The sequence below is a fragment of the Trachypithecus francoisi genome, unplaced genomic scaffold (genome assembly GCF_009764315.1).
Source record: "Trachypithecus francoisi isolate TF-2019V2 unplaced genomic scaffold, Tfra_2.0 Contig00214, whole genome shotgun sequence".
NCBI lineage: Eukaryota > Metazoa > Chordata > Mammalia > Primates > Cercopithecidae > Trachypithecus > Trachypithecus francoisi.
In genome coordinates, this window is record NW_022680508.1 from 326,955 (window position 1) to 341,208 (window position 14,254).

The window sequence follows — 14,254 nt, forward strand, 5'->3', positions numbered from 1 at the left end:
GGGTATAGCTTCTCTATGTAGCTCTGTGGCTACCTCATGGCCACAAATATCCATATTAGCAGTTAGTTTCATATCTTCTTGTCAGTTGCAGCATAAAACTGTTCTGTGTTGCTTTGATGTTGTTTCCGATTTCTAGGCAAGGTCCTAAATGGAAAAGTCAATACTCTTAAAATATATAGAGCACAAACAAAGTTGTAAACACCCAATAAAGCCATTTTGTTATTTCTCTGTTCCTACAGAAACTCAACATATTGCATGAAGGTGTCAATGTCCTTGACTGTTGCAGAGAATGAATCAGGCCTGTGCTACAACAGCAGGATCCGCTATTTAGAAAAATCTGAAGTCACTAAAAGAAAGGAGATCTCCTGTCCAGACATGGATGACTTAAAAAGTCCGATCAGGAGCCTGATGTTGTGTGGTATAAGGTAACTCAGCATGGTATAAAATGCATATTTTACTTCAGTCAATAGCAGCCTTGGGGATGAGGAAAGGGAGATTTTTTTATTATTAGTTTTTAGTATTAGTTATTTCACTGAGAAGAATCAACAGATCCACAACTAAATAATTCAGAGCTGTGACTCTTATGTATCACTGATTTTTAAAGCAGGTGTTAGAAGCAATACCCCCTTCTCCAACTGCTAAAAGTAGAATCTCCCTCCAGCCTAACAATATATAAGAACAAATGGGAAGAAGGGTAAACATTTAAATAACACTTGAAAGAAATTATCTGGGGGACATAGAAATATTATTTGCTGGTGGGAACAAAGGCCTGCCATTACAAGTAGTAGTACTTATAAATAATAACAACTATCATAATGTTCTACTCTGTGAAAGCCACAACAGTGAATGCAGAGGAGAGAAACGGGCCCAGTACAGGATGTGTAAACACTGCTAAGGTTAAGTTTAGCTGGAAATAAACCACACTCAAAGGTTGAACAGAAGAGAATTGAGGCCAGGCTCAGTGGCTCACGCCTGTAATTCCAGCATTTTGGGAGGTGGAGGCGGGCAGATCACCTGAGGTCAGGAGTTCAAGACCAGCCTGGCCAACATGGCGAAACCTCATCTCTACTAAAATATAAAAATTAGCTGGGCATCGCGGCACACATCTGTAATCCCAGCTACTTGGAAGGCTGAGGCAGGAGAACTGCTTGAACACGGGAGGCAGAGGTTGCAGTGAGCTGAGATCACGTCACTGTACTCCAGCCTGGCAGCAGAGCGAGACCCCATAAAGAAGAAGAAGAAGAAGAAGAAGAAGAAGAAGAAGAAGAAGAAGAAGAAGAAGAAGAAGAAGAAGAAGAAGAAGAAGAAGCAGCAGCAGCAGCAGCAGCAGCAGAAGCAGAAGAAGAAGAAGAGAGTTGAATGAAATGATTATTTACAGAGGTTTGGGCAGGCTTGAAGAAATCAATAAGGGAAGAAGCTGTTGATTATCACCCCTAGACCTGCAGTGGCAAGGGGAAGGAGCAGTGTCACTGGAACCTGGCAAGAGTGGAGGAAGCTGCCAAGAGATACAACCTTAAAGGAACATATGAGGGTAGCAGATAGGAAGGGAGTGGGTAGGATAAATACCCTAACCATTTATAACTCCTGCTCTCTGTTTTTTTGCTAGTTGCCTCCCTCTCCTGCCACCCTCATTCAAACTGAAACAGAAACCAGGGGGCAGAGGCAGGAGATAGAATCAATAGCATTCGGCTTTTCTGAGCATAGAGTAGAGCAGACAAGGGCAGAGAATTGGATCTAGGGGAAGAAGCCGATAATAACCATGCAACCTTCCAGCCATGATATTCTGGCAGCAAACCTGGGTCCCACAGTCTTGTAACAGAACTAAGCCAACTCTCCTCTCTCAGCTCTGAACATAGCAATTAACATACTGTACGGTTCATGATGTGATGGTAGGTGACCAAGGAGGTTTTCTGCACATATACTGTGTGTACTGTTGGAACCAAACACACATAAAAGGTGGAGCAGGTTGTTTCTATAGGATCTGACAGACCCTCAGTTCCTAGGGAAGCCTAATCCCTAACTCCCACAGCTGTCATATGCTTTTACATTTGGAAGCCTCTCCATTTTCACACCTAGGGAAACTTACCAATAGACACCAAGAACATGCTCTGTACTAGAATGTCTAGGTCTTAATGTGAATTATCTTAATGAAGACAATATTGTGACAGATAAAAAGGAACACAATCTGTATTACGCATAAAAGTAGACTACAGATAATTAGGCTGGGGCGGAGAAAGACGGCCGAAAAGGAACAGCTCCAGTCTCCAAATCCCAGCGCGAGCGACACAGAAGACCGGTGATTTCTGCATTTTCAACTGAGGTACTGGGGTCACCTCACTAGGGAATGCCGGACAATCGGTGCTGGTCAGCTGCTGCAGCCTGACCAGCGAGAGCTGAAGCAGGGTGAGGCATCGCCTCACCTGGAAGCACAAGGGGGAAGGGAATCCCTTTTCCTAGCCAGGGGAACTGAGACACACAACACCTGGAAAATCGGGTAACTCCCACCCCAATACTGCGCTTTAAGCAAACAGGCACACCAGGAGAATATATCCCACACCTGGCCAGGAGGGTCCCATGCCCACGGAGCCTCCCTCATTGCTAACACAGCAGTCTGTGGCGATCTATCCACAAGGCAGCAGCGAGGCTGGGGGAGGGGCGCCTGACATTGCCCAGGCTTAAGTAGGTAAACAAAGCCGCTGGGAAGCTCGAACTGGGTGGAGCTCACAGCAGCTCAAGGAAGCCTCCTGTCTCTGTAGACTCCACCTATGGGGACAGCCCACAGCTGAAGAACAAGAGGGGAAGCAGCGGGGGCCTATGCAGACGCGAACGACTCTGTCTGACAGTTTGGGGAGAGCCGTGGATCTCCCAACGCAGAGGTTGAGATCTGAGAACGGACAGACTGCCTGCTCAGGTGGGTCCCTGACCCGTGAGTAGCCTAGCTGGGAGACATTCCCCACTAGGGGAAGTCTGACACCCCACACCTCACAGAGGGGAGTACACCCCTGAGAGGAAGCTTCCAAAGGAAGAATCAGACAGGTACACTCGCTGTTCAGCAATATTCTATCTTCTGCAACCTCTGCTGCTGATACCCAGGCAAACAGGGTCGGGAGTGGACCTCAAGCAATCTCCAACAGACCTATAGCTGAGGGTCCTGACTGTCAGAAGGAAAACTATCAAACAGGAAGGACACCTATACCAAAACCCCATCAGTATGTCACCATCATCAAAGACCAGAGACAGATAAAACCACAAAGATGGGGAAGAAGCAGGGCAGAAAAGCTGGAAATTCAGAAAATAAGAGCGCATCTCCCCCTGCAAAGGAGCGCAGCCCATCGCCAGCAACGGATCAAAGCTGGTCAGAGGATGACTTTGACGAGATGAGAGAAGAAGGCTTCAGTCCATCAAACTTCTCAGAGCTAAAGGAGGAATTACATACCCAGCGCAAAGAAACTAAAAATCTTGAAAAAAGAGTGGAAGAATTGACAGCTAGACTAATTAATGCAGAGAAGGTCATAAGCGAAATGACAGAGATGAAAACCATGACACGAGAAATACATGACAAATGTACAAGCTTCAGTAACCGACTCGATCAACTGGAAGAAAGAGTATCAGCGATTGAGGATCAAATGAATGAAATGAAGCGAGAAGAGAAACCAAAAGAAAAAAGAAGAAAAAGAAATGAACAAAGCCTGCAAGAAGTATGGGATTATGTAAAATGACCAAATCTACGTCTGATAGGGGTGCCTGAAAGTGAGGGGGAAAATGGAACCAAGTTGGAAAACACTCTTCAGGATATCATCCAGGAGAACTTCCCCAACATAGTAGGGCGGGCCAACATTCAAATTCAGGAAATACAGAGAACGCCACAAAGATACTCCTCCAGAAGAGCAACTCCAAGACACATATGCCAGATTCACCAAAGTTGAAATGAAGGAAAAAATCTTAAGGGCAGCCAGAGAGAAAGGTCGGGTTACCCACAAAGGGAAGCCCATCAGACTAACAGCAGATCTCTCAGAAGAAACTCTACAAGCCATAAGAGAGTGGGGGCCAATATTCAACGTACTTAAAGAAAAGAATTTTCAACCCAGAATTTCATATCCAGCCAAACTAAGTTTCATAAGTGAAGGAGAAATAAAATCCTTTACAGATAAGCAAATGCTTAGAGATTTTGTCACCACCAGGCCTGCCTTACAAGAGATCCTAAAGGAAGCACTAAACATGGAAAGGAACAACCGGTACCAGCCATTGCGAAAACATGCCAAAATTTAAAGACCTTTGAGGCTAGGAAGAAACTGCATCAACTAACGAGCAAAATAACCAGTTAATATCATAATGACAGGATCAAGTTCACACATAACAATATTAACCTTAAATGTAAATGGACTAAATGCCCAATTAAAAGACACAGACTGGCAAACTGGATAAAGAGTCAAGACCCATCAGTCTGCTGTATTCAGGAGACCCATCTCACATGCAGAGGCATACATAGGCTCAAAATAAAGGGATGGAGGAAGATCTACCAAGCAAATGGAGAACAAAAAAAAGCAGGGGTTGCAATCCTAGTCTCTGAGAAAACAGACTTTAAACCATCAAAGATCAAAAGAGACAAAGAAGGCCATTACATAATGGTAAAGGGATCAATTCAACAGGAAGAGCTAACTATCCTAAATATATATGCACCCAATACAGGAGCACCCAGATTCATAAAGCAAGTCCTTAGAGACTTACAAAGAGACTTAGACTCCCATACAATAATAATGGGAGACTTCAACGCTCCACTGTCAACATTAGACAGATCAACGAGACAGAAAGTTAACAAGGATATCCAGGAATTGAACTCATCTCTGCAGCAAGCAGAACTAATAGACATCTACAGAGCTCTCCACCCCAAATCAACAGAATATACATTCTTCTCAGCACCACATCACACTTATTCCAAAATTGACCACATAATTGGAAGTAAAGCACTCCTCAACAAATGTAAAAGAACAGAAATTATAACTAACTGTCTCTCAGACCACAGTGCAATCAAACTAGAACTCAGGACTAAGAAACTCAATCAAAACCGCTCAACTACATGGAAACTGAACAACCTGCTCCTGAATGACTACTGGGTATATAAGGAAATGAGGGCAGAAATAAAGATGTTCTTTGAAACCAACGAGAACAAAGATACAACATACCAGAATCTCTGGGACACATTTAAAGCAGTGTGTAGAGGGAAATTTATAGCACTAAATGCCCACAAGAGAAAGCAGGAAAGATCTAAAATTGACGCTCTAACATCACAATTAAAAGAACTAGAGAGGCAAGAGCAAACACATTCAAAAGCTAGCAGCAGGAAAGAAATAACTAAGATCAGAGCAGAACTGAAGGAGATAGAGACACAAAAAACCCTCCAAAAAATCAATGAATCCAGGAGTTGGTTTTTTGAAACGATCAACAAAATTGACAGACCGCTAGCAAGACTAATAAAGAAGAAAAGAGAGAAGAATCAAATAGACGCAATAAAAAATGATAAAGGGGATATCACCACCAACCCACAGAAATACAAACAACCATCAGAGAATACTATAAATGCCTCTACGCAAATCAACTAGAAAATCTAGAAGAAATGGATAATTTCCTGGACACTTACACTCTCCCAAGACTAAACCAGGAAGAAGTTGAATCCCTGAATAGACCAATAGCAGGCTCTGAAATTGAGGCAACAATTAATAGCCTACCCACCAAAAAAAGTCCAGGACCAGATGGATTCACAGCTGAATTCTACCAGAGGTACAAGGAGGAGCTGGTACCATTCCTTCTGAAACTATTCCAATCAATAGAAAAAGAGGGAATCCTCCCTAACTCATTTTATGAGGCCAACATCATCCTGATACCAAAGCCTGGCAGAGACACAACAAAAAAAGAGAATTTTAGACCAATATCCCTGATGAACATCGATGCAAAAATCCTCAATAAAATACTGGCAAACGGATTCAGCAGCACATCAAAAAGCTTATCCACCATGATCAAGTGGGCTTCATCCCTGGGATGCAAGGCTGGTTCAACATTCGCAAATCAATAAACGTAATCCAGCATATAAACAGAACCAAAGACAAGAACCACATGATTATCTCAATAGATTCAGAAAAGGCTTTTGACAAAATTCAACAGCCCTTCATGCTAAAAACGCTCAATAAATTCGGTATTGATGGAACGTACCTCAAAATAATAAGAGCTTTATGACAAACCCACAGCTAATATCATACTGAATGGGCAAAAACTGGAAAAATTCCCTTTGAAAACTGGCACAAGACAGGGATGCCCTCTCTCACCACTCCTATTCAACATAGTGTTGGAAGTTCTGGCTAGGGCAATCGGCAAGGAAAGAAATCAAGGGTATCCAGTTAGGAAAAGAAGAAGTCAAAATGTCCTGTTTGCAGATGACATGATTGTATATTTAGAAAACCCCATCGTCTCAGCCCAAAATCTCCTTAAGCTGATAAGCAACTTCAGCAAAGTCTCAGGATACAAAATTAATGTGCAAAAATCACAAGCATTCTTATACACCAGTAACAGACAAACAGAGAGCCAAATCAGGAATGAACTTCCATTCACAATTGCTTCAAAGAGATAAAATACTAGGAATCCAACTTACAAGGGATGTAAAGGACCTCTTCAAGGAGAACTACAAACTACTGCTCAGTGAAATAAAAGAGGACACAAACAAATAGAAGAACATACCATGCTCATGGATAGGAAGAATCAATATCGTGAAAATGGCCATACTGCCCAAGGTTATTTGTAGATTCAATATCATCCCCATCAAGCTACCAATGAGTTTCTTCACAGAATTGGAAAAATCTGCTTTAAAGTTCATATGGAACCAAAAAAGAGCCCGCATTGCCAAGACAATCCTAAGCCAAAAGACAAAGCTGTAGGCACACGCTACCTGACTTCAAACTATACTACAAGTCTACAGTACCCAAAACAGCATGGTACTGGTACCAGCAACAGAGATATAGACCAATGGAACAGAACAGAGTCCTCAGAAATAATACCACACATCTACAGCCATCTGATCTTTGACAAACCTGAGAGAAAACACGAAATGGGGAAAGGATTCCCTATTCAATAATGGTGCTGGGAAATTTGGCTAGCCATAAGTAGAAAGCTGAAACTGGATCCTTTCCTTACCCCTTATACGAAGATTAATTCAAGATGTATTAGAGACTTAATGTTACACCTCATACCATAAAAACCCTAGAAGGAAATCTAGGTAGTACCATTCAGGACATAGGCATGGGCAAGGACTTCATGTCTAACACCAAAAGCAACGGCAGCAAAAGCCAAATTGACAAATGGGATCTAATTAAACTAAGAGCTTCTGCACAGCAAAAGAAACTACCATCAGAGTGAACAGGCAACCTACAGAATGGGAGAAAATTTTTGCAACCTACTCATCTGACAAAGGGCTAATATCCAGAATCTACAAAGAACTCAACAAATATACAAGAAAAAACAAACAACCCCATCAAAATTGGGCAAAGGATATGTACAGACATTTCTCAAAAGAAGACATTCATACAGCCAACAGACACATAAAAAATGCTCATCATCACTGGCCATCAGAGAAATGCAAATCAAAACCACAATGAGATACTCTCACACCAGTTAGAATGGCAATCATTAAGAAGTCAGGAAACAACAGTTGGTTGAGGATGTGGAGAAATAGGAACACTTTTACACTGTTGGTGGGATGTAAACTAGTTCAACCGTTATGGAAACAGTATGGCAATTCCTCAAGGATCTAGAACTAAATGTACCATATGACCCAGCCCATCCCATTACTGGGTATATACCCAAAGGATTATAAATTATTCTACTACAAAGACACATGCACACGTATGTTTATTGGGGCACTTTCACAATAGCAAAGACTTGGAATCACCCAAATGTCCATCTGTGACAGACTGGATTAGAAAATGTGGCACATATACACCATGGAATACTATGCAGCCATCAAAAAGGATGAGTTTGCGTCCTTTGTAGGACATGGATGCAGCTGGAAAACATCTTAGCAAACTATCACAGAAGAGAAAACCAAACACCACATGTTCTCACTCATAGGTGGGAACTGAACAATGAGATCACTTGGACTCGGAAGGGGAACATCACACTGGGCCCTATCATGGGAGGGGGGAGGAGGGAGGGATTGCATTGGGGATTTATACATGATATAAATGATGAATTGATGGGTGCTGACGAGTTGATGGTGCAGCACACCACATGGTATAAGTATACATATGTAACAAACCTGCACGTTATGCACATGTACCCTAGAACTTAAAGTACAATTAGAAAAAAAAAAAGTAGACTACAGATAGTTTGGTGGGTTTATGCCATCATCAACCTCATCTGTATTTATTAAGCACTTATTGTGTGCCATTCATTATAGCTCAACTTGATTTCAACATTATCTTGTTTAAATCTCAGTGCAACTCTCTATGGTAGGTGCTATTATCCTAATTTAATGGAGAACAAAACCACTGAGACTTACAGAGATGTGACTTTTCCAAAGTTACACAATGAACAAAGCCTGATTTTCTATTCAAGACAGTGTGACTCCAGAATTCATTTTCTTAATCACTAACCTCTCCGGCAGTGGGCCTGGAACTAAACCCAGCCTTGACCATATTTTGGGAACTTTTGTAAGATGCCATGCTGGTACAGTGGAGCCTGGCAAAAGAAGGAAAAACAAAGTTTTATTTTAATTTTATGTTGAGGAAGGGAAGATGACCTGCCCAAGTGTTAGCAGCTGGAGTGAAATCCAGATAATCAACTTTCCCTTATAAGAATCATTCTACTATCTCATCTTACTTTCTGCTAACTTCTTTCTTCTCCTTTTCTCATATTTCTAGACATCACTATCATCCTTACATACTCAAGCAATTTACTGCTGGCAAATGCCACTTCTCACTCTTCCTTAGACATGGACCAAAAATGATGAAGCAACAGGCCCTTCCAGCTCTGCCTGGATAATATTTAATATTTCCATAATATTTTACAGTTGATAAATGATCATCATAATGTTAGCTAACATTTCTTAAGTACTTACTATATGGCAAGCTGTGTTTTAGGTGCATGAGATAGATTAACGCAATTCTTAGAACTACCATATAAGGTAATATTATCTCCATTTTATAGAAGAAGTGACTGGAGACTCAGACAAGCTAAGTGGGTTAGCAAAAGTCAACAGCAGTTTGTGACTTGCAGTTTGGCTACTGACCCCACTCTTAGCCCCTACAGTATACTAATGGATTAGGATAAAATACTAGAATCAAAAGTTAAAGAGTACCTGAAGCTCAGGAATGTATTGCTAACTCTTGGTTCTCATACAAGGTTTCAAGTAAATACCTGAAGAAAATGTACCAACATATCAGGAACATATTTCCTTTTCAGTTAGTATTTGGATAGTCTGCCTTGCTTACTTTATAGCCCGTGTATTTTCTACCAGGCTGAGCAAGTTTTGCTCCGGCTATAGCAATATAAAGAAGAGGATACATTTGTCCAGAGTTTATTCTGGTGCTCATTCAAAGTTAGAAATGTCCAATGTGTTAAAAGAAAAATTTCAGCCAAATTAAATTTAAAAGATTAATTGAGCAAAGAATGATTCACAAATCAGGCAGCCTCCTGAGTCAGAGTAGGCTCAGAGACTCCAGTGCAGTCGTGTGGTAGAAGATGATTTATGGACAGAAAAAGGAAAGTAATTTACAGAAAATGGAAGTGAGGAACACAAACAGCTGGATTGGCTATAGCTCTGTTCCTTATTTGAACACGGTTCAAACAGTTGGCCACATTTGATTGGTCAGAACTTAGTAATTGGCACAAGAGTAGGCGATGGTCTATTTACACCTCCACTTATGATAGTTGACAGTGTACAGAGAAACCTTTAGGCCAAACTTAAAATGTGTAAGAAAGCAGCTTTACGCTAAACATGATTTAACAATTTCCCCCTTTTATTCATCCTCTCATTTTGAGAGACTGACCAAAACTTTAGTCATTGATGTCACTGTCACCATCATAAATGTACTTATTTGGTCTTGAAACCCGGTTGTGTAAGGTGTGAACAAGGACTTCAGGTCATTTTTTTTTTTTTTTTTTTGTGAGGGTTAGAGTAGAGGATAACTTCTTACTCTGGAACATCCTATTTACAGGAGAAAAAAGCAAAACCTGGTCTGTTCTAGGATATATGTGTTTCCTTAAAATCTTAGTTTGATTATGTTACATTTAGCACAAGTGAGTCCCTTTTGATTTTGTCTGGTCTGTTGGGGCCTAGTGCATGACATGAGCTCAGTCCAAAACAATGGCCTCCCATAATTTTGTTTAAAAATTCCCCCCTTTTTGTCAGGTTCTCACTTAGGTGAGAGTGCGCCACTCTCAGTTACCATCATTTTGGGTTTCCAGGTCTCAGCAATTCATTCATAGGTTATGATGCCCTCATGGTCACACATTTCCTTCAGCTATTGGCATTCCAATTGAAGAGAGAACATTTGCCATTCTTGAGATGGCTGAATGCAAACTTTTGAGAGAAGACAGTACACCAGGGGAACTACTATTATGATTGTCAGTAGGATAATACCAAGAGTTTGGAGTATGCCCCTTACCTAGGGTCACCATGAACGAAACCAACTAAAATCAAATAGATCAAAGAATGAGCTAAAGAGTCTACTCGCTTTAACTAAGCAGTCTCTTCATTAATCTCCTACACTGAATCTCTATAATACCTGATGGGATGTATTTCTCCACAGGCCACAAGTGCCAGCAGTTGCATAGATATCTCTCTGTTTAGCCAGTAAGTAATCTAGAGCAATTCTATTATTTAGCATAAAATCTCATTCAAGAAAGAAAGCCAAATTTCATCCTTGCATTAGTATACTATTAATAACCCCAATTTTTAATAAAATCTAGTAGATAAATCTATCTAATCTTAATTAGTTTTACCATAAGGTGAGATTCACATAAATCTTTTATAACCCATTACAAATTTTTGTTAAATAGTAGATCAGTGCTCTAAGAAAACCCTTTTGTGCTTTTATTTCAATGTTCAATTTACAAAAAAAAAAAAAACTGAATAATACCCCTTTAAATTTAGCCAATATGTTCACATGTAGAATTTCTTTTACAAGTTTAATTTTTCACAATCTTCCACAACTTGTTCAAACTTTCAACTTTATCCTATCTAACCTAAATCAATCATTTAACCCTTTAATCTAGGCACAAAAATCCACATTCCCATGCCTTCTTATAATCTTTTACCAAAAGCATACTTCACCTTCCTCACACATTTTGCATGTAAAACTGTTCTTCAGTAGTCTCAATTACATGTTAGAATCTCAACTCTTAGCAATTTTTATTTTCAGTGAAAAACCTAGTAAGTAAGTGATTTTAATTATGTACTAGGTGTGGGGCCTAGGACAACAGACTGAAGTGCAGATAAAGTCCAACTCTTTCCAGCATAGCTAGGGGGCGTGGTTAACTCCATGTGTTCCCCAGCCTTATCTAAAATCTAATGGCTCTAAAGCAGGTAAGTCTAACAATTTTCAAAAGTCAAAGGAGGAGTTTATGACCTCAAAGCATTTAGCAAACCTAATATCTGACCTGCCTAATTTAGACCAAGTGTCTTTATTTTACCAATAATCTTATAACACTGTCTTTATTTCCCAAAGATTACTAAAGTCATGTGAACAAAAAGACATTACAGTTTCTATTTTTCTGACAAAATATTTGATTTAAGCACTTATTCTTTTAAAACCAATTAATAAGAGCTTTTTCATATAAACATCACACACACAACACATAGAGATATACAGACAGAAGAAAATCCATTACTTGTAAGAATTTTCATTGGCCAGTTTTAAAATAGTTTTTCTTTCTCCCATTCAGTCTATCAATCTTCCAATTACTGGTTTCATTGCACTAAGCATTTGTTGACTAGGCAACAAATTTGTATTTCTAAAGGAACAACTCTTAGGTGGAATCATAAAAAATAAAAATTTATAACTCATAAGCAGAGAGCCAGATTTTAGGCCTAAAATTTATATTATCATTTGCTCAAACCAGGGGAAAACAAAAACAAAAAACAGTGCTCTCATGAAAGTTCCATCAAGACAAGGTGGCCAGAAAAGCATCTCAAACAAAAGTATGACTTATTATGCAAATTTAAAGGAATGGGCCGGGTGCTGTGGCTCATGCCTATAATCCCAGCACTTTGAGAGGCCAAGGCAGGTGGATTACTTGAGGTCAGGAGTTCGAGACCAGCCTGGCCAACATGGTGAAACTCTGTCTCTACTAAAAATGCAAAAATTAGCTGGCGTGGTGGTGCATGCCTGTAATCTCAGCTACTCAGGAGGCTGAGGCAGGAGAAACACTTGAACCTGGGAGGCAGAGGTAGCAGTGAGCTGAGACTGTGCCACTGCACTCCAGTCTGGGTGACAGAGGGAGACTTCATATCAAAAAAAAAAAGAATGGTGATATGGTTTGGCTCTGTATCCCCACCCAAATCTCATCACAAATTGTAATCCCCACATGTCAAGGGAGGGACCTCATGGAAGGTGATTGAATCATGGGGATGGTTTCCCTCATGGTATTCTCATGATAGTGAGTGAGTTCTCACAAGAGCTGATGGTTTTAAAGTGTGGCACTTCCTTGCTCTCGCTCTCTTTCCTGTTACCTTGTGAAGACGTGCCTTGTTTCCCCTTTGTCTTCTGCCATGATTATAAGTTTCCTGGGGCCTCCCTAGCCATTCAGAACTGTAAGTCAATTAAACCTATTTTCTTTATAAATTACCCAGTCTCAGGTATTTATGGTAATGTGAAAACAGACTAATAATACAAACGTTAAGTTTCTAATGTACATAGGCAGATATCCCTACAAATGGAGATTTCCTCTCTCTCTCTCTCTCTTCTCTATATATATATGTATATATATATAATTTTTTTTTTACAAAAGAGTTTTAAGATAGTCAATTAAATTCCAGAAAGATGTATTTTAGTTCAATAGGGTTTTCTTTTTAACATAGCTACTGTTTCTTAGCTAAAATTACTGAGTTCAGGGTAATGGTTGGAGCCCACTAAAGAACAGGGCCAACAAAGCATTGTATGCCTGGACTCAGCATGGATAGATCTGTAAAAAGAAGCATGCCTATTTTACCTGAGGGCCTACCTTTTATAAGCACCTTATCTAGGGTAACTTTCTTTCCACCTTTTGGGTGGGAAAATAACTAAGCCAAAAGGTTGCAGACTTAATTTTTAAAAATCAATTAGTTGCTTAAGATTTGTATTTGCCTTTTATAAAGTCTTTAGATAAAATATTGAAGTCTTTTTAGAAGCTTCTGCATGTCAATAGGCATCCCTAGATGAGACTAATTTGGGAGCCCTCAATCAAATGCACTTCATTGCAGTGTCATTCATTTGGAAGGTTCCACTGCAACTTATCTTTGGTGAGATTTTGCGATTTCAATAAGACTTTGCTGCTTCCGGGGCCTCATGCTTGTGCATGTGTGTATATGCCAGAAGGAACTCAGTTCTTCAGAAATTAAGGATGCCATTTTTATCTCAAATATTGTTTTTGTTTTCAGGTTCCCTTGAACAACTTAGCTACTGATTTTTTTCCCTACTTAAGCATGCAAGAAAAATGAAACAAAGGAGTAGAATACAAAATCTCTGTGAATTTCTAAAAGCCAAATTTTATACCCCCTGTAATATTGCCACTTACTACTAGGTTCTTTCTGACCCAGTCAGATGTAAGAGGCCTCTAACTGGATCCAAGCCAGTTAATTACCAGATCCAATCTGATCCTGGACCAAGTCGGCTTTCTGCCATGACTTCCAAACCCAATTTGGATCAGAAATTTGCTCAAAGAAACTCAGAGAGCTCAAAACAGAAAACCATGGAGCTTTGGAATCCAAGAGAGAACTTAACCATGATCCCCAGTTGCTCCAAGAGAGTAATGGACACAATGGGTCTGGTGGGTATCTCACTTGGTCATTCAGTACTCCTTGGGGTCATTAGAAGCTCTACTTTGGATCCCACTTCTGATGTCATCCGTTAAAAGAAAAACTTCAGCTGAAATAAATGTAAAAGAGTTTGAGCAAAGAATGATTTGCAAATCAGTCAGCCTCTCGAGCCAGAGTAGGTTCAGAAACTCCAGTGCAGCCATGTGGTAGAAGATGATTTATGGACAGAAAAAGGAAAATGATGAACAGAAA

The 14,254-nt window shown here is 40.1% G+C and overlaps 1 long non-coding RNA gene across 1 annotated transcript in view; it reads left to right on the plus strand.

Annotated features, from left to right (window-relative positions):
- The window catches only part of LOC117078487, a 45,676-nt gene that overhangs the window by 2,191 nt on the left and 29,231 nt on the right, over positions 1-14,254 (plus strand). Inside the window, exon 2 of the long non-coding RNA XR_004435010.1 lies at positions 240-425. This is a non-coding gene — a long non-coding RNA (uncharacterized LOC117078487). The remainder of the gene's footprint in view (positions 1-239; positions 426-14,254) is intronic.